Genomic DNA, 22,791 nt, shown 5'->3' on the forward strand with positions numbered 1-22,791 from the left:
AAGCATTGAGACATCACATCTCATGCTATAGGAAGGGTCTCAGGGTTGGAATGGGAAGGAGTTGGATATCACAACTCATCCAATAGGAAGGGTCTCAGGTTTGGAATGGGAAGGAATTGGATATCACATCTCATGTTATAGGAAGGATCTCAGGTTTGGTATTAGAAGCATTGAGATATCACATCTCATGCTATAGGAAGGGTCTCAGGATTGGAATGTGAAGGATTTGGATATCACATCTTATGCTAAAGGAAGGGTCTCAGGTTTGGTAGAAGCATTGAGATATCACGTCTCTGCTATCGGAAGGGTCTCGGGATTTGAATGGCAAGGAGTTGGATATCACATCTCATGCCATAGGAAGGGTCTCAGGTTTGGTATAAGCATTGAGATATCACATCTCTGCTATCGGAAGGGTCTCAGGATTGGAATGGGAAGGAGTTGGATATTCCCATCTCATGTTATAGGAAGGGTCTCAGGTTTGGTATTAGAAGCATTGAGATATCACATCTCATGCTATAGGAAGGGTCTCAGGATTGGAATGGGAAGGACTTGGATATCACATCTCATGCTATAGGGAGGGTCTCAAGTTTGATATTAGAAGCTTTGAGATATCACATCTCATGATATCGGAAGGGTCTCAGGATTGGAATGGGAAGGAGTTGGATATCACATCTCATGATAAAGGAAGGGTCTAAGGTTTGGAAGGGGAAGGATTTGGATATCACATCTCATGTTATATTACGGGTCTCAGGTTTGGTATTAGAAGCATTGAGATATCAAGTCTCAGAGTATAGGGAGGGTCTCAGAATTGGAATTGGAAGGAGTTGGATATCACATCTCAAGCTATAGGAAGGGTCTCAGGATTGGAATGGGAAGGACTTGGATATCACATCTCATGCTATAGGAAGGCTCTCAGGTTTGGAAGGGGAATGAGTTGGATATCACATTTCATGTTAGAGGTAGGATCTCAGGTTTGGTATTAGAGGCATTGAGATATCACATCTCATGCTATCAGAAGGGTCTCAGGAATGGGAAGGAGTTGGATATCACATCTCATGCTAAAGGGAGGGTCTCAGGTTTGGAAGGGGAAGGATTTGGATATCACATCTCATGTTATAGGAAGGATCTCAGGTTTGGTATTAGAAGCATTGAGATATCACATCTCATGCTATCGGAAGGATCTCAGGTTTAGTATTAGAAGCATTGAGATATCACATCTCATGCTATCAGAAGGGTCTCAGGATTGGAATGGGAAGGAGTTGGATATCACATCTCATGCTAAAGGGAGGGTCTCAGGTTTGGAAGGGGAAGGATTTGGATATCACATCTCATGTTATCGGAAGGATCTCACGTTTGGTATTAGAAGTATTGAGATATCATATCTCATGCTATAGGAAGGGTCTCAGGATTGGAATGGGAAGGAGTTGGATATCACATCTCATGCTATAGGAAGGGTCTCAGGATTGGAATGGGAAGGAGTTGTATATGCGATCTCATGCCATAGGAAGGGTCTCAGGTTTGGTATAAGCATTGAGATATCACATCACATGCTATAGGAAGATTCTCAGGATTGGAATGGGAAGGACTTGGATATCACATATCATGCTATAGGCAGGGTCTCAGGTTTGGAAAGGGAAGTAGATGGATATCACATTTCATGTTAGAGGTAGGATCTCAGGTTTGGTATTAGAGGCATTGAGATATCACATCTCATGCTATCAGAAGGGTCTCAGGATTGGAATGGGAAGGAGTTGGATATCACATCTCATGCTAAAGGGAGGGTCTCAGGTTTGGAAGGGGAAGGATTTGGAAATCACATCTCATATTATAGGAAGGATCTCAGGTTTGGTATTAGAAGCATTGAGATATCACATCTCATGCTATCGGAAGGATCTCAGGTTTGGTATAAGAGGCATTGAGATATCACATCTCATGCTATCATAAGGGTCTCAGGATTGGAATGGGAAGGAGTTGGATATCACATCTCATGTTATAGGAAGGATCTCAGGTTTGGTATTGGAAGCATTGAGACATCACATCTCATGCTATAGGAAGGGTCTCAGGATTGGAATGGGAAGGTGTTGGATATCACATCTCATGCTATAGGAAGGGTCTCAGATTTGGCATAAGCATTGAGATATCACATCTCATACTATAGGAAGGGTCTCAGGATTGGAATGGGAAGGAGTTGTATATGACATCTCAGGCCATAGGAAGGGTCTCAGGTTTGATATAAGCATTGAGATATCACATCTCTGCTATCGTAAGGGTCTCAGGATTGGAATGGGAAGGAGTTGGATATCCCATCTGAGTTGGATATCCCATCTCATGTTATAGGAAGGGTCTCAGGTTTGGTATTAGAAGCATTGAGATATCACATCTCATGCTATAGGAAGGGTCTCAGGTTTGGTATAAGCATTGAGATATCACATCTCATGCTATAGGACGGGTCTCAGGATTGGAATGGAAGGAGTTGGATATCACATCTCATGTTATAGGAAGGATCTCAGGTTTGGTATTAGAAGCATTGAGACATCACATCTCATGCTATAGGAAGGGTCTCAGGGTTGGAATGGGAAGGAGTTGGATATCACATCTCATCCAATAGGAAGGGTCTCAGGTTTGGAATGGGAAGGAATTGGATATCACATCTCATGTTATAGGAAGGATCTCAGGTTTGGTATTAGAAGCATTGTGATATCACATCTCATGCTATAGGAAGGGTCTCGGGATTGGAATGTGAAGGATTTGGATATCACATCTCATGCTAAAGGAAGGGTCTCAGGTTTGGTAGAAGCATTGAGATATCACGTCTCTGCTATCGGAACGGTCTCAGGATTGGATTGGGAAGGAGTTGGATATCCCTTCTCATGCTATAGGAAGGGTCTCAGGATTTGAATGGCAAGGAGTTGGATATCACATCTCATGCCATAGGAAGGGTCTCAGGTTTGGTATAAGCATTGAGATATCACATCTCTGCTATCGGAAGGGTCTCAGGATTGGATTGGGAAGGAGTTGGATATCCCTTCTCATGCTATAGGAAGTGTCTCAGGTTGGAATGGGAAGGAGTTGGATATCACATCTCATGTTATAAGAAGGGTCTCAGGATTGGAATGGGAAGGATTTGGATATCACATCTCTTGCTATAGGAAGGGTCTCAGGATTGGAATGGGTAGGAGTTGGATATTACTTTCTTGCTATAGGAAGGGTCTCATGTTTGGAATGGGAAGGAGTTGGATATCACATATGCTATAGTTAGTGTCTCAGGTTTGGAACGGGAAGGAGTTGGATATCACATCTCATGTTATAGGAAGGGTCTCAGGTTTGGTATAAGCATTGAGATATCACATCTCTGCTATCGGAAGCGGCTCAGGATTGGAATGGGAAGGAGTTGGATATCCCATCTCATGTTATAGGAAGAGTCTCTGGTTTGGTATTAGAATCATTGAGATATCACATCGCATGCTGTAGGAAGGGTCTAAGGATTGGAATGGGATGGACTTGGATATCACATCTCATGCTATAGGTAGGCTCTCAGGTTTGGTATAAGCATTGAGATATCACATCTCATCCTATAGGAAGGGTCTCAGGATTGGAATGGGAAGGAATTGGATATCACATCTCATGCTATAGGAAGGGTCTCAGATTTGGTATAAGCATTGAGATATCACATCTCATGCTAAAGGAAGGGTCTCAGGATTGGAATGGGAAGGAGTTGTATATGACATCTCAGGCCATAGGAAGGTTCTCAGGTTTGGTATAAGCATTGAGATATCACATCTCTGCTATCGGAAAGGTCTCAGGATTGGAATGGGAAGGAGTTGGATATCCCATCTCATGTTATAGGAAGGGTCTCAGGTTTGGTATTAGAAGCAGAGAGATATCACATCTCATGCTATAGGAAGGGTCTCAGGATTGGAATGGGAAGGACTTGGATGTCACATCATGCTATAGGGAGGGTCTCAAGTTTGATATTAGAAGCATTGAGATAACAAATCTCATGATATCGGAAGGGTCTCAGGATTGGAATGGGAAGGAGTTGGATATCACATCTCATGATAAAGGAAGGGTCTAAGGTTTGGAAGGGGAAGGATTTGGATATCACATCTCATGTTATAGGACGGGTCTCAGGTTTGGTATTAGAAGCATTGAGATATCAAGTCTCATGGTATAAGAAGGGTCTCAGAATTGGAATGGGAAGGAGTTGGATATCACACCTCAAGCTATAGGAAGGGTCTCAGGATTGGAATGGGAAGGAGTTTGATATCACATCTCATGCCATAGTATGGGTCTCAGGTTTGGTAGAAGCATTGGGATATCACATCTCATGCTATCGGAAGGGTATCAGTATTGGACTTGGAAGAAGTTGGATATCCCATCTCATGCTATAGGAAGGGTCTCAGGTTGGAATGGGAAGGAGTTGGATATCACATTTAATGTTATAGGAAGGGTCTCAGGATTGGAATGGGAAGGACTTGGATATCATATCTCATGCTATAGGACGGGTCTCAGGTTTGTTATTAGAATCATTGAGATATCATATTGCATGCTGTAGGAAGGGTCTAAGGATTGGAATGGGAAGGACCTGGATATCACATCTCATGCTATAGATAGGCTCTTAGGTTTGGAAAGGGAAGGAGTTGGATATCAATTTCATGTTAGAGGAAGGATCTCAGGTTTGGTATTAGAAGCATTGAGATATCACATCTCATGCTATAGGAAGGGTCTCAGGATTGGAATGGGAAGTAGTTGGATATCACATCTCATGCTATAGGAAGGGTCTCAGGTTTGGTATAAGCATTGAGATATCACATCTCATGCTATAGGACGGGTCTCAGGATTGGAATGGAAGGAGTTGGATATCACATCTCATGTTATAGGAAGGATCTCAGGTTTGGTATTAGAAGCATTGAGACATCACATCTCATGCTATAGGAAGGGTCTCAGGGTTGGAATGGGAAGGAGTTGGATATCACAACTCATCCAATAGGAAGGGTCTCAGGTTTGGAATGGGAAGGAATTGGATATCACATCTCATGTTATAGGAAGGATCTCAGGTTTGGTATTAGAAGCATTGAGATATCACATCTCATGCTATAGGAAGGGTCTCAGGATTGGAATGTGAAGGATTTGGATATCACATCTTATGCTAAAGGAAGGGTCTCAGGTTTGGTAGAAGCATTGAGATATCACGTCTCTGCTATCGGAAGGGTCTCGGGATTTGAATGGCAAGGAGTTGGATATCACATCTCATGCCATAGGAAGGGTCTCAGGTTTGGTATAAGCATTGAGATATCACATCTCTGCTATCGGAAGGGTCTCAGGATTGGAATGGGAAGGAGTTGGATATTCCCATCTCATGTTATAGGAAGGGTCTCAGGTTTGGTATTAGAAGCATTGAGATATCACATCTCATGCTATAGGAAGGGTCTCAGGATTGGAATGGGAAGGACTTGGATATCACATCTCATGCTATAGGGAGGGTCTCAAGTTTGATATTAGAAGCTTTGAGATATCACATCTCATGATATCGGAAGGGTCTCAGGATTGGAATGGGAAGGAGTTGGATATCACATCTCATGATAAAGGAAGGGTCTAAGGTTTGGAAGGGGAAGGATTTGGATATCACATCTCATGTTATATTACGGGTCTCAGGTTTGGTATTAGAAGCATTGAGATATCAAGTCTCAGAGTATAGGGAGGGTCTCAGAATTGGAATTGGAAGGAGTTGGATATCACATCTCAAGCTATAGGAAGGGTCTCAGGATTGGAATGGGAAGGACTTGGATATCACATCTCATGCTATAGGAAGGCTCTCAGGTTTGGAAGGGGAATGAGTTGGATATCACATTTCATGTTAGAGGTAGGATCTCAGGTTTGGTATTAGAGGCATTGAGATATCACATCTCATGCTATCAGAAGGGTCTCAGGAATGGGAAGGAGTTGGATATCACATCTCATGCTAAAGGGAGGGTCTCAGGTTTGGAAGGGGAAGGATTTGGATATCACATCTCATGTTATAGGAAGGATCTCAGGTTTGGTATTAGAAGCATTGAGATATCACATCTCATGCTATCGGAAGGATCTCAGGTTTAGTATTAGAAGCATTGAGATATCACATCTCATGCTATCAGAAGGGTCTCAGGATTGGAATGGGAAGGAGTTGGATATCACATCTCATGCTAAAGGGAGGGTCTCAGGTTTGGAAGGGGAAGGATTTGGATATCACATCTCATGTTATCGGAAGGATCTCACGTTTGGTATTAGAAGTATTGAGATATCATATCTCATGCTATAGGAAGGGTCTCAGGATTGGAATGGGAAGGAGTTGGATATCACATCTCATGCTATAGGAAGGGTCTCAGGATTGGAATGGGAAGGAGTTGTATATGCGATCTCATGCCATAGGAAGGGTCTCAGGTTTGGTATAAGCATTGAGATATCACATCACATGCTATAGGAAGATTCTCAGGATTGGAATGGGAAGGACTTGGATATCACATATCATGCTATAGGCAGGGTCTCAGGTTTGGAAAGGGAAGTAGATGGATATCACATTTCATGTTAGAGGTAGGATCTCAGGTTTGGTATTAGAGGCATTGAGATATCACATCTCATGCTATCAGAAGGGTCTCAGGATTGGAATGGGAAGGAGTTGGATATCACATCTCATGCTAAAGGGAGGGTCTCAGGTTTGGAAGGGGAAGGATTTGGAAATCACATCTCATATTATAGGAAGGATCTCAGGTTTGGTATTAGAAGCATTGAGATATCACATCTCATGCTATCGGAAGGATCTCAGGTTTGGTATAAGAGGCATTGAGATATCACATCTCATGCTATCATAAGGGTCTCAGGATTGGAATGGGAAGGAGTTGGATATCACATCTCATGTTATAGGAAGGATCTCAGGTTTGGTATTGGAAGCATTGAGACATCACATCTCATGCTATAGGAAGGGTCTCAGGATTGGAATGGGAAGGTGTTGGATATCACATCTCATGCTATAGGAAGGGTCTCAGATTTGGCATAAGCATTGAGATATCACATCTCATACTATAGGAAGGGTCTCAGGATTGGAATGGGAAGGAGTTGTATATGACATCTCAGGCCATAGGAAGGGTCTCAGGTTTGATATAAGCATTGAGATATCACATCTCTGCTATCGTAAGGGTCTCAGGATTGGAATGGGAAGGAGTTGGATATCCCATCTGAGTTGGATATCCCATCTCATGTTATAGGAAGGGTCTCAGGTTTGGTATTAGAAGCATTGAGATATCACATCTCATGCTATAGGAAGGGTCTCAGGATTGGAATGGGGAGGACTTGGATGTCACATCTCATGCTATAGGGAGGGTCTCAAGTTTGATATTAGAAGCATTGAGATAACAAATGTCATGATATCGGAAGGGTCTCAGGATTGGAATGGGAAGGAGTTGGATATCACATCTCATGATAAAGGAAGGGTCTAAGGTTTGGAAGGGGAAGGATTTGGATATCACATCTCATGTTATAGGACGGGTCTCAGGTTTGATATTAGAAGCATTGAGATATCAAGTCTCATGGTATAGGAAGGGTCTCAGAATTGGAATGGGAAGAAGTTGGATATCACATCTCAAGCTATAGGAAGGGTCTCAGGATTGGAATGGGAAGGAGTTTGATATCACATCTCATGCCATAGTATGGGTCTCAGATTTGGTAGAAGCATTGGGATATCACATCTCATGCTATCGGAATGGTATCAGTATTGGATTTGGAAGGAGTTGGATATCCCATCTCATGCTATAGGAAAGGTCTCAGGTTGGAATGGGATGGAGTTGGATATCACATTTCATGTTATAGGAAGGGTCTCAGGATTGGAATGGGAAGGACTTGGATATCATATCTCATGCTATAGGAAGGCTCTCAGGTTTGGAAGGGGAAGGAGTTGGATATCACATTTCATGTTAGAGGAAGGATCTCAGGTTTGGTATTAGAGGCCTTGAGATATCACATCTCATGCTATAGGAACGGGTCTCAGGATTGGAATGGGAAGGAGTTGGATATCACATCTCAAGCTATAGGAAGGGTCTCAGGTTTGGTATAAGCATTGAGATATCACATCTCAGGATTGGAATGGGAAGGAGTTGGATATCACATCTCATGTTATAGGAAAGATCTCAGGTTTGGTATTAGAAGCATTGAGACATCACATCTCATGTTATAGGAAGGGTCTCAGGATTGGAATGGGAAGAAGTTGGATATCACATCTCATGCTATAGGAAGGGTCTCAGGTTTGGAAGGGGAAGGAGTTGGATATCCAATCTCATGTTATAGGACTGGTCTCAGGTTTGGTATTAGAAGCATTGAGATATCACATCGCATGCTGTAGGAAGGTTCTCAGGTTTGGAATGGGGAGGAATTGGATATCACATCTCATGTCATAGGAAGGATCTCAGGTTTGGTATTAGAAGCATTGAGATATCACTTCTCATGCTATAGGAATGGTCTCAGGGTTGGAATGGGAAGGAGTTGGATATTACATTCTTGCTATAGGAAGGGTCTCATGTTTGGAATGGGAAGGAGTTGGATATCACATATGCTATAGGAAGGGTCTCAGGTTTGGAACGGGAAGGAGTTGGATATCCGATCTCATGTTATAGGAAGGGTCTCAGGTTTGGTATAAGCATTGAGATATCACATCTCTGCTATCAGAAGTGTCTCAGGATTGGAATGGGAAGGAGTTGGATAGCCCATCTCATGTTATAGGACGTGTCTCAAGTTTGTTATTAGAATCATTGAGATATCATATTGCACGCTGCAGGAAGGGTCTAAGGATTGGAATGGGAAGGACTTGGATATCACATCTCATGCTATAGATAGGCTCTCAGATTTGGAAAGGGAAGGAGTTGGATATCACATTTCATGTTAGAGGAAGGATCTCAGGTTTGGTATTAGAGGCATTGAGATATCACATCTCATGCTATAGGAAGCGTCTCAGGATTGGAATGGGAAGGAGTTGGGTATCACATCTCATGCTATAGGAAGGGTTTCAGGATTGGTATAAGTATTGAGATATAACATCTCATGCTATAGGAAGGGTCTCAGGATTGGAATGGAAGGAGTTGGATAGCACATCTCATGTTATAGGAAGGATCTCAGGTTTGGTATTAGAAGCATTGAGATATAACATCTCATGCTATAGGAAGGGTCTCAGGATTGGAATGGAAGGAGTTGGATATCACATCTCATGTTATAGGAAGGATCTCAGGTTTGGTATTAGAAGCATTGAGACATCACATCTCATGCTATAGGAAGGGTCTCAGGTTTGGTATAAGCATTGAGATATCACATCTCATGCTATAGGAAGGGTCTCAGGATTGGAATGGGAAGGAGTTGTATATGACATCTCATGCCGTAGGAAGGGTCTCAGGTTTCGTATAAGCATTGAGATATCACATCTCTGCTATCGGAAGGGTCTCAGGATTGGAATGGGAAGGAGTTGGATATCCCATCTCATGTTATAGGAAGAGTCTCAGGTTTGGTATTAGAAGCATTGGATATCACATATCATGCTATAGGAAGTGTCTCAGGATTGGAATGGGAAGGACTTGGATATCACATCTCATGCTATAGGGAGGGTCTCAAGTTTGATATTAGAAGCATTGAGATATCACATCTCATGCTATAGGAAGGGTCTCAGGATTGGAATGGGAAGGAGTTGGATATCACATCTCATGCTATAGGAAGGGTCTCAGGTTTGGTATAAGCAGTGAGATATCACATCTCATGCTATCGGAAGGGTCTCAGGATTGGAATGGGAAGGAGTTGGATATCACATCTCATGCTATAGGAAGGGTCTCAGGTTTGGAACGGGAAGGAGTTGGATATCATATCTCATGTTATAGGAAGAGTCTCAGGTTTGGTATAAGCATTGAGATATCACATCTCTGCTATCGGAGGTGTCTCAGGATTGGGATGGGAAGGAGTTGGATATCACATCTCATGCTATAGGAAGGGTATCAGGTTTGGAACGGGAAGGAGTTGGATATCACATATGCTATAGGAAGGGTCTCAGGTTTGGAACGGGAAGGAGTTGGATATCACATCTCATGCTATAGGTAGGCTCTCAGGTTTGGTATAAGCATTGAGATATCACATCTCATGCTATAGGAAGGGTCTCAGGATTGGAATGGGAAGGATTTGGATATCACATCTCATGCTATAGGAAGGGTCTCAGGTTTGGTATAAGCATGGAGATATCACTTCTCATGCTATAGGAAGTGTCTCAGGATTGGAATGTTAAGGAGTTGGATATCACATCTCATGTTATAGGAAGGATCTCAGGTTTGGTATTAGAAGCATTGAGACATCACATCTCATGCTATAGGAAGGGTCTCAGGATTGGAATGGGAAGTAGTTGGATATCACATCTCATGCTAAAGGGAGGGTCTCAGGTTTGGAAGGGGAAGGATTTGGATATTACATCTCGTGTTATAGGAATGATCTCAGGTTTGGTATTAGAAGCATTCAGATATCACATCTCATGCTATCGGAAGGATCTCAGGTTTGGTATTAGAAGCATTGAGATATCAAATCTCATGCTATAGGAAGGGTCGCAGGATTGGAATGGGAAGGAGTTCGATATCACATCTCATGCTATGGGAAGGGTCTCAGGATTGGAATGGGAAGGAGTTTTATATGACATCTCATGCCATAGGAAGGATCTCAGGTTTGGTATTAGAAGCATTGAGACATAACATCTCATGTTATAGGAAGGGTCTCAGGATTGGAATGGGAAGGAGTTGGATATCACATCTCATGCTATAGGAAGGGTCTCAGGTTTGGTATAAGTATTGAGATATCACATCTCATGCTATAGGAAGGGTCTCAGGATTGGAATGGGAAGGAGTTGTATATGACATCTCATGCCACAGGAAGGGTCTCAGGTTTGGTATAAGCATTGAGATATCACATCTCTGCTATCGGAAGGGTCTCAGGATTGGAATGGGAAGGAGTTGGATATCCCATCTTACGTTATAGGAAGGGTCTCAGGTTTGGTATTAGAAGCATTGAGATATCACATCTCATGCTATAGGAAGGGTCTCAGGATTGGAATGGGAAGGACTTGGATATCACATCTCATTCTATAGGGAGGGTCTCACGTTTGGAAAGGGAAGGAGTTGGATATCACATTTCATGTTAGATGTAGGATCTCAGGTTTGGTATTAGAGGCATTGAGATATCACATCTCATGCTATCAGAAGGGTCTCAGGATTGGAATGGGAAGGAGTTGGATATCACATCTCATGCTAAAGGGAGGGTCTCAGGAATGGAAGGGGAAGGATTTGGATATCACATCTCATGTTATAGGAAGGATCTCAGGTTTGGTATTAGAAGCATTGAGATATCACATCTCATGCTATCGGAAGGATCTCAGGTTTGGTATTAGAGGCATTGAGATATCACATCTCATGCTAAAGGGAGGGTCTCAGATTTGGAAGGGGAAGGATTTGGATATCACATCTCTTGTTATAGGAAGGATCACAGGTTTGGTATTAGAAGCATTGAGATATCACATCTCATGCTATGGGAAGGGTCTCAGGATTGGAATGGGAAGGAGTTGGATATCGCATCTCATGCTATAGGAAGGGTCTCAGGTTTGGAACGGGAAGGAGTTAGATATCACATCTCATGTTATAGTAAGAGTCTCAGGTTTGGTATAAGCATTGAGATTTCACATCTCTGCTATCGGAGGTGTCTCAGGATTGGGATGGGAAGGAATTGGATATCACATCTCATGCTATAGGAAGGGTATCAGGTTTGGAACGGGAAGGAGTTGGATATCCCATCTCATGTTATAGGACGGGTCTCAGTTTTGATATTAGAAGCATTGAGATATCACATCACATGCTGTAGGAAGGGTCTCAGGTTTGGAATGAGAAGGATTTAGATATCACATCTCATGTCATAGGAAGGATCTCAGGTTTGGTATAAGCATTGAGATATCACATCTCTGCTATTGGAAAGGTCTCAAGATTGGAATGGGAAGGACTTGGATATCACAATTCATGTTATAGGAAGGGTCTCAGGTTTGGTATTAGAAGCATTGAGATATCACATCTCATGCTATAGGAAGGGTCTCAGGATTGGAATGGGAAGGACTTGGATATCACATCTCATGTTATAGGAAGGGTCTCAGGTTTGGTATTAGAAGCATTGAGATATCACATCTCATGCTATAGGAAGGGTCTCAGGAGTGGAATGGGAAGGAGTTGGATATCACATCTCATGATAAAGGAAGGGTCTAAGGTTTGGAAGGGGAAGGATTTGGATATCACATCTCATGTTATTGGACTGGTCTCAGGTTTGGTATTAGAAGCATTGAGATATCAAGTCTCATGGTATAGGACGGGAGTTTGATATCACATCTCATGCCATGGTATGGGTCTCAGGTTTTGTAGAAGCATTGGGATATCACATCTCATGCTATCGGAAGGTTATCAGGATTAGATTTGGAAGGAGTTGGATATCCCATCTCATGCTATAGGAAGGGTCTCAGGTTGGAATGGGAAGGAGTTGGATATCACATCTCATGTTATAGGAAGGGTCTCAGGATTTGAATGGGAAGGACTTGGATATCACATCTCATGCTGTAGGAAGGCTCTCAGGTTTGGAAAGGGAAGGAGTTGGATATCACATTTCATGTTAGAGGTAGGATCTCAGGTTTGGTATTAGAGGCATTGAGATATCACATCTCATCCTATCAGAAGGGTATCAGGATTGGAATGGGAAGGAATTGGATATCACATCTCATGCTGTAGGAAGGCTCTCAGGTTTGGAAAGGGAAGGAGTTGGATATCACATTTCATGTTAGAGGTAGGATCTCAGGTTTGGTATTAGAAGCATTGAGATATCACATCTCATGCTATCGGAAGGATCTCAGGTTTGGTATTAGAAGCATTGAGATATCACATCTCATGCTATAGGAAGGGTCTCAGGATTGGAATGGGAAGGAGTTGGATATCACATCTCATGTTATAGGAAGGATCTCAGGTTTGGTATTAGAAGCATTGAGATATCACATTTCATGCTATAGGAAGGGTCTCAGGATTGGAATGGGAAGGAGTTGGATATCACATCTCATGTTATAGGAAGGGTCTCAGGATTTGAATGGGAAGGACTTGGATATCACATCTCATGCTGTAGGAAGGCTCTCAGGTTTGGAAAGGGAAGGAGTTGGATATCCCATCTCATGTTATAGGACGGGTCTCAGTTTTGATATTAGAAGCATTGAGATATCACATCACATGCTGTAGGAAGGGTCTCAGGTTTGGAATGAGAAGGATTTAGATATCACATCGCATGTCATAGGAAGGATCTCAGGTTTGGTATAAGCATTGAGATATCACATCTCTGCTATTGGAAAGGTCTCAAGATTGGAATGGGAAGGACTTGGATATCACAATTCATGTTATAGGAAGGGTCTCATGTTTGGTATTAGAAGCATTGAGATATGACATCTCATGCTATAGGAAGGGTCTCAGGATTGGAATGGGAAGGACTTTGATATCACATCTCATGTTATAGGAAGGGTCTCAGGTTTGGTATTAGAAGCATTGAGATATCACATCTCATGCTATAGGAAGGGTCTCAGGAGTGGAATGGGAAGGAGTTGGATATCACATCTCATGATAAAGGAAGGGTCTAAGGTTTGGAAGGGGAAGGATTTGGATATCACATCTCATGTTATTGGACTGGTCTCAGGTTTGGTATTAGAAGCATTGAGATATCAAGTCTCATGGTATAGGACGGGAGTTTGATATCACATCTCATGCCATGGTATGGGTCTCAGGTTTTGTAGAAGCATTGGGATATCACATCTCATGCTATCGGAAGGATATCAGGATTAGATTTGGAAGGAGTTGGATATCCCATCTCATGCTATAGGAAGGGTCTCAGGTTGGAATGGGAAGGAGTTGGATATCACATCTCATGTTATAGGAAGGGTCTCAGGATTTGAATGGGAAGGACTTGGATATCACATCTCATGCTGTAGGAAGGCTCTCAGGTTTGGAAAGGGAAGGAGTTGGATATCACATTTCATGTTAGAGGTAGGATCTCAGGTTTGGTATTAGAGGCATTGAGATATCACATCTCATCCTATCAGAAGGGTATCAGGATTGGAATGGGAAGGAATTGGATATCACATCTCATGCTGTAGGAAGGCTCTCAGGTTTGGAAAGGGAAGGAGTTGGATATCACATTTCTTGTTAGAGGTAGGATCTCAGGTTTGGTATTAGAAGCATTGAGATATCACATCTCATGCTATAGGAAGGGTCTCAGGATTGGAATGGGAAGGAGTTGGATATCACATCTCATGTTATAGGAAGGATCTCAGGTTTGGTATTAGAAGCATTGAGATATCACATTTCATGCTATAGGAAGGGTCTCAGGATTGGAATGGGAAGGAGTTGGATATCACATCTCATGTTATAGGAAGGGTCTCAGGATTTGAATGGGAAGGACTTGGATATCACATCTCATGCTGTAGGAAGGCTCTCAGGTTTGGAAAGGGAAGGAGTTGGATATCACATTTCATGTTAGGGGTAGGATCTCAGGTTTGGTATTAGAAGCATTGAGATATCACATCTCATGCTATCGGAAGGATCTCAGGTTTGGTATTAGAAGCATTGAGATATCACATCTCATGCTATAGGAAGGGTCTCAGGATTGGAATGGGAAGGAGTTGGATATCACATCTCATGTTATAGGAAGGATCTCAGGTTTGGTATTAGAAGCATTGAGATATCACATTTCATGCTATAGGAAGGGTCTCAGGATTGGAATGGGAAGGAGTTGGATATCACATCTCATGCTAAAGGAAGGGTCTCAGTTTTGGTAGAAGCATTGAGATATCACATCTCATGCTATAGGAAGGGTCTCAGGATTGGAATGGGAAGGAGTTGGATATCACATCTCGTGCTATAGGAAGGGTCACAGGTTTGGTATAAGCATTGAGATATCACATCTCTGCTATCGGAAGGGTCTCAGGATTGGAATGGGAAGGACTTAGATATCACATCTCATGCTATAGGGAGGGTCTCAGTATTGATATTAGAAGCATTGAGATATCACATCTCATGCTATCGGAAGGGTCGCAGGATTGGAATGGAAGGAGCTGGATATCACATCTCATGCTAAAACCTGATATACCCTTCCTATAAAATGAGATGGGAATATCCAACTCCTTCCCATTCCAATCCTGAGACCCTTCCGATAGCAGAGATGTGATATCTCAATGCTTATACCAAACCTGAGATCCTTCCTATAACATGAGGTGTGATATCCAACTCCTTCCCATTCCAATCCTGAGACACTTCCTATAGCATGAGATGTGATATCTCACTGCTTATACCAAACCTGATACCCTTCCTATAGCATGAGATGTGATATCCAACTCCTTCCCATTCCAATCCTGAGTCCCTTCCTATAGCATGAGATGTGATATCTCAATGCTTCTAATATCAAACTTGAGACCCTCCCTATAGCATGAGATGTGATATCCAAGTCCTTCACATTCCAATCCTGAGACACTTCCTATAGCATGAGATGTGATATCTCAATGCTTCTAATACCAAACCTGAGACTCTTCCTATAACATGAGATGGGATATCCAACTCCTTCCCATTCCAATCCTGAGACCCTTCCAAAAGCAGAGATGTGATATCTCAATGCTTATACCAAACCTGAGACCCTTCCTATGGCATGAGATGTCATATACATATCCTTCCCATTCCAATCCTGAGACCCTTCCTATAGCATGAGATGTGATATCTCAATGCTTATACCAAACCTGAGACCCTTCCTATAGCATGAGATGTGATATCCAACTCCTTCCCATTCCAATCCTGAGACCCTTCCTATAGCATGAGATGTGATATCTCAATGCCTCTAATACCAAACCTGAGATCCTTCCTCTAACATGAAATGTGATATCCAACACCTTCCCTTTCCAAACCTGAGAGCCTACCTATAGCTTGAGATGTGATATCCAAGTCCTTCCCATTCCAATCCTTAGACCCTTCCTACAGCATGCAATATGATATCTCAATGATTCTAATAACAAACCTGAGACCCGTCCTATAGCTTGAGATGTGATATCCAACTCCTTCCCATTCCAATTCTGAGACCCTTCCTATACCATGAGACTTGATATCCCAATGCTTCCAATACCAAACCTGAGACCCGTCCTATAACATGAGATGTGATATCCAAATCCTTCCCCTTCCAAACCTTAGACCCTTCCTTTATCATGAGATGTGATATCCAAGTCCTTCCCATTCCAATCCTTAGACCCTTCCTATAGCATGCAATATGATATCTCAATGATTCTAATAACAAACCTGAGACCCGTCCTATAACATGAGATGGGATATCCAACTCCTTCCCATTCCAATCCTGAGACACTTCCGATAGCAGAGATGTGATATCTCAATGCTTATACCAAACCTGAGACCCTTCTTATAACATGAGATGTAATATCCAACTCCTTCCCATTCCAAACCTGAGACCCTTCCTATAGCATATGTGATATCCAACTCCTTCCAATTCCAAACATGAGACCCTTCCCATAGCAAGAATGTAATATCCAACTCCTTCCCATTCCAATCCTGAGACCATTCCTATAGCATGAGATGTGATATCTCAATGCTTCTAATACCAAACCTGAGATCCTTCCTATGACATGAGATGTGATATCCAATTCCTTCCCATTCCAAACCTGAGACCCTTCCTACAGCATGCGATGTGATATCTCAATGCTTCTAATACCAAACCTGAGACCAGTCCTATAACATGAGATGGGATATCCAACTCCTTCCCGTTCCAATCCTGAGACACTTCCGATTGCAGAGATGTGATATCTCAATGCTTATACCAAACCTGAGACTCTTCCTATAACATGAGATGTGATATCCAACTCCTTCCCGTTCCAAACCTGAGACCCTTCCTATAGCATGAGATGTGATATCCAACTCCTTCCCATTCCAATCCTGAGACCCTTCCGATAGCATGAGATGTGATATCTCAATGCCTCTAATACCAAACCTGAGATCCTTCCTATAACATGTGATATGATATTCAATTCCTTCCCCTTCCAAACCTGAGACCCTCCCTTTAGCATGAGATGTGATATCCAACTCCTTCCCATTCCAATCCTGAGACCCTTATGATAGCATGAGATGTGATATCTCAATGCCTCTAATACCAAACCTGAGATACTTCCGATAGCATGAGATGTGATATCTCAATGCTTCTAATACCAAACCTGAGATCCTTCCTATAACATGAGATGTGATATCCAACTCCTTCCCATTCCAATCCTGAGACCCTTCTGATAGCATGAGATGTGATATCTCAATGCCTCTAATACCAAACCTGAGATCCTACCTCTAGCATGAAATGTGATATCCAACTCCTTCCCTTTCCAAACCTGAGAGCCTACCTATAGCATGAGATGTGATATCCAAGTCCTTCCCATTCCAATCCTTAGACCCTTCCTATAGCATGCAATATGATATCTCAATGATTCTAATAACAAACCTGAGACCCGTCCTATAACATGAGATGGGATATCCAACTCCTTCCCATTCCAATCCTGAGACACTTCCGATAGCAGAGATGTGATATCTCAATGCTTATACCAAACCTGAGACCCTTCCTATAACATGAGATGTGATATCCAACTCCTTCCAATTCCAAACATGAGACCCTTCCCATAGCAAGAATGTAATATCCAACTCCTTCCCATTCCAATCCTGAGACCATTCCTATAGCATGAGATGTGATATCTCAATGCTTCTAATACCAAACCTGAGATCCTTCCTATGACATGAGATGTGATATCCGATTCCTTCCCATTCCAAACCTGAGACCCTTCCTACAGCATGCGATGTGATGTCTCAATGCTTCTAATACCAAACCTGAGACCAGTCCTATAACATGAGATGGGATATCCAACTCCTTCCCGTTCCAATCCTGAGACACTTCCGATTGCAGAGATGTGATATCTCAATGCTTATACCAAACCTGAGACTCTTCCTATAACATGAGATGTGATATACAACTCCTTCCCGTTCCAAACCTGAGACCCTTCCTATAGCATGAGATGTGATATCCAACTCCTTCCCATTCCAATCCTGAGACCCTTCCGATAGCATGAGATGTGATATCTCAATGCCTCTAATACCAAACCTGAGATCCTTCCTATAACATGTGATGTGATATTCAATTCCTTCCCCTTCCAAACCTGAGACCCTCCCTTTAGCATGAGATGTGATATCCAACTCCTTCCCATTCCAATCCTGAGACCCTTATGATAGCATGAGATGTGATATCTCAATGCCTCTAATACCAAACCTGAGATACTTCCGATAGCATGAGATGTGATATCTCAATGCTTCTAATACCAAACCTGAGACCCTTCCTATAGCATGAGATGTGATATCTCAATGCTTCTAATATCAAACTTGAGACCCTACCTATAGCATGAGATGTGATATCCAAGTCCTTCCCATTACAATCCTGAGACACTTCCTATAGCATGAGATGTGATATCCAACTCCTTCCCATTCCAATCCTGAGACCCTTCCTATAGCATGAGATATGATATCTCAATACTTCTAATACCAAACGTGAGATCCTTCCGATAACATGAGATGTGATATCCAAATCCTTCCCCTTCCAAACCTGAGACCCTCCTCCCAGGGAAACTAAAACTACCTCAGCCTCTATCCCGCTGGGAAATGAGTCTGAGGAGAAGGATGCTCCTGTAATCTCTTCTTCCTCGTAGGAGGAGAAGGCCAGATTAGCGGAGTGGACCCCCAAAGGTCTAACCTTACACCGGGGATCCCCCTTCACGTGGTCAGTTGCTCCACAAGCAAAACAAGATCCATTGGGTCTGTTTACATAGGGAGGCTTATTGTAAGACAGTGTGCTGATCAATGGAGTAGATACTCCAGCTCTTAGGGATAGTGGGTGCAGTCGAACTGTAGTGGATTCTACCTTGGTAGACTCAGAGGAAGTTGCCAGAGCTACTCTGATGCCCACTAAGTTGGCTGACGGCCCACTCCGTATGTTCCCAGTAATACCTGTAAATCTTACTTTAAATGGTACAGCAGTCAGGATTCCAGTGAGCATTCAGAGAAACGTCCCGGGAAAGGTCTTGTTAGGTAATGATCTCAGAGCTTTAGGGCTCATAGGAGACACTTCCGAAAGACCCTACACACGGTCTCAAGCACGGGCAGCATTGGCCAAGACCAATACGCCGCCCCAGCCGAAGGGGAAACCCAAGGCGAAAGGAGTCAACAAGTCAAGACGAGGGAAAGAGAATATTCCCCCGAGCTCGCCTACCACTGCGGTGGAGGAAGTTGGTCAATCGCCCGGGCCTGAGGAGGAGGTGGCGATGCCTGAAGTATTTGACCCCAACGACCATCCTGAACTAAAAGACTTGTTAGTTGAAGGAGGTCCTGATAGGGACGAATTCAGTAAAGGCCAACGTGAGTGCCCATCTCTGGAAGGCCTAAGGAGACAGGCCTGCTCCCAGCTTGAGGGTGAACCTCCTGGGAAGCATAGGATTTATTGGAAAGGTGGACTCCTGTATAGTGAGCCCACAGAGTCTACAGAAGGAGACCATAGGAGGTTGGTGGTTCCCCTTGCTGTTAGGCCCTTCCTCCTGCAGTTGGCGCATGAAGTGCTCCTTGCTGGTCACCTTGGTATTAAGAGGAGCAAGCAAAGGTTATCCATGCACTTCTACTGGCCCAAGATGGGGCTGCAAGTAGAAAGTCACTGCAGGAGTTGTGCCTCCTGCCAGTTATCTGGTAAGGTTGGCTCGACAATCCAAGCTCCGTTGGTACCGCTCCCAGTTGTGGGGGTACCATTTGAAAGGGTAGGGATCGACATCGTTGGTCCCCTTGACCCGCAAACATCCTCGGGCAATAGGTTTATCCTGGTGCTGGTCGACCATGCAACCAGATATCCTGAGGCCATCCCATTGAAAACTGTACCTGCCAAGTCAGTTGCAAAAGCTTTACTTGGCATATCTACTAGGGTTGGCTTCCCTAAAGAAGTTGTGTCAGATCGTGGCAGCAACTTTATGTCGAAGTATATGCAGGCTATGTGGAAAGAATGTGGGGTCACCTACAAGTTCTCTTCTGCATACCACCCCCAGACCAATGGTCTGGTGGAACGTTTCAACAGAACGTTAAAAAGCATGATTGGGGCTCTGGAGAAGCTTCAGAGAAGACAATGGGATCTTCTTTTACCATGCTTACTGTTTGCCTACCGAGAGGTACCACAGGAGGGTGTTGGCTTCAGCCCCTTCAAACTTCTGTTTGGTCATCCTGTACGGGGACCCTTAGCCATAGTCAAAGAGGGATGGGAGATGCCCACTCCCCCTGTTACTACCAACGTAGTTGATTATGTGCTAGGGCTCAGAAAACGGATGGTACTTCTGATGGGCTTGGCTAGTGATAAATTGAAGGCAGGACAAGCACTGGTGAAACATTGGTACGACCAGAAAGCTTCCCTCATCAACTTTACACCTGGTCAGCAAGTCCTGATCATGAATCCCATAAGGCCTTGAGTTTTACAGGACAAATGGTCAGGCCCTTACACAGTGGTGGAGCCCCTGGGTGAGGTTAACTATTTAGTGGACCTTGGAAGGCCTGGACAGGCTCCAAAAGTGTTTCACGTGAATAGGCTGAAGGCTTTCGTCCCAAGAGTCGGAATCGCAGCACTGTTACTGGCTTCAGATGTTGAGGAAGAGGAGTCTGAACCTCTCCCCGACCTGTTCCAAAGCGGTCCTTCAGATAGCTCCTTTGAGGGTGTCCGAGGGGCCCCTCACCTGACTTCTGATCAGCAGGCTGAGGTGAAAAGTTTGCTTAGGCAGTTTTCCCCCCTGTTTTCACAGTCGCCTGGTTTGACACCTTGGTGCAAACATAACATAGACACAGGAGACAGTGTACCTACCAAAAGTAGGGGATACAGGATGTCAGACAAAGTACGGTCTTATATTAAGACCGAGGTCAACAAGATGTTAGACCTTGGGGTGATTGAACCCTCTAGTAGTCCTTGGTCCAGCCCTGTGGTTTTCGTTCCAAAGGCAGGCACTTCTGAATTGAGGTTCTGCGTGGATTACAGGGCTCTGAATGCTGTCACCAAGACAGATGCACACCCCTTGCCTCGAACAGATGAGCTGGTGGATACTTTGGGTGCCTCCAAGTACCTCAGCACGTTTGACCTCACTGCTGGCTATTGGCAAATAGCTTTAGCACAACATGCCAAGGAGAAGACAGCGTTTTCTACTCCAGACGGCCTTTACCAATTCCGGGTAATGCCGTTTGGGTTGAAGAATGCACCTGCCACTTTCCAGAGGCTTGTGCATCATGTTTTGAATGGGTTGGACGAATTCTGTCTTGCATATCTGGACGATATAGCAGTTTTCAGTGCCACCTGGGAAGGCCATGTGAAACACCTCGGGATTGTGCTCCAGGCTCTTCAGAAAGCACACTTGACCATAAAGGCTAGTAAATGCCAGATTGGACAAGGCTCAGTGTTTTACCTTGGACATGAAGTAGGTGGAGGGAGGATACAGCCTGTACCCAGTAAAGTACAAGCAGTACAAGACTGGCCTACCCCCACTACACAAACCCAAGTGAGAGCCTTCTTAGGACTCACGGGGTATTACCGCAATTTTGTGGCAGACTATGGCACCATAGCTGCCCCTCTGACTGCCCTCACAACTCTGAAGAAACCCAAGAATGTAACTTGGACCGACGAGTGTGAGAAGGCCTTCAATGGCTTAAAAGACTCCTTGTGCCAGGCCCCTGTCCTCAGGGCCCCTGATTATCAAAGACCTTTTATCGTGCAGACGGACGCCTCTGACACTGGGATAGGAGCTGTACTATCGCAAGTAGATGAGAAGGGTAAGGAACACCCTATTGGTTTTATTAGTCGCCAGTTTAAGGACAGAGAGCTCAGATGGTCCACGGTAGAGAAAGAATGTTTCTCTGTTGTGTGGGCCCTAAGGAAGCTGAGGCCCTACCTCTATGGGACCCACTTCACTGTGCAAACTGACCATAAGCCCTTAAAGTGGCTAATAAACATGAAGGGGGAGAATCCAAAGTTGCTTAGGTGGTCCATAAGTCTACAAGGCTTCGACTTCACTATTGAGCATAGGCCAGGTGTCCAACATAGCAATGCTGATGGGTTGTGCAGAATGTTTAACCGACCTGAACAAGAGACTCATCCAGGGGTGGATTAGTTCCCCCTGTCCATAGTCTGGGAGGGGCGAGTGTTAGGAAAGATTTCGTAATTGTAGGTAATTTTCCTTCCATGTGGCAACCCCTAAACTTTTTGCTGTTGTTTTTCACCTTGTTCTCGACTTTGCCAGAGAAGTGCAGCCTTCTGCCGCACTCCTCTGGGCTTTCGCTCCTTTCTTACGGGGAAACTGTCATGCCCTTAAGACAGTCAGTACCAGGAAACGCTCGTTTCCGTAGTTTCTTTTATCATGTTGCGGCTTTCGTGCAACATGACACAAGAGGGCACTGTAAGATAAGTTACTGCTCTCTTGGGTCTCTAGCCTTCTACAGGCCCTAGATACTCTTCCAGGATTGTAACTGATCAGTGCAAGTGATTCACGGATGGGAATGGTGGCAGCGATCGTTTATTGTGTTTTGAGCTCCTTTTGGCGTTCTAAGCGCGTTTCTCGCGCTTAACCCAAAATGGTGGCCTAGAGCCCAAAATGGCCAG

Source organism: Ambystoma mexicanum, chromosome 5q, assembly GCF_040938575.1.
Source record: "Ambystoma mexicanum isolate Mex_15411 chromosome 5q, UKY_AmexF1_1, whole genome shotgun sequence".
Taxonomy (NCBI): Eukaryota; Metazoa; Chordata; class Amphibia; order Caudata; family Ambystomatidae; genus Ambystoma; species Ambystoma mexicanum.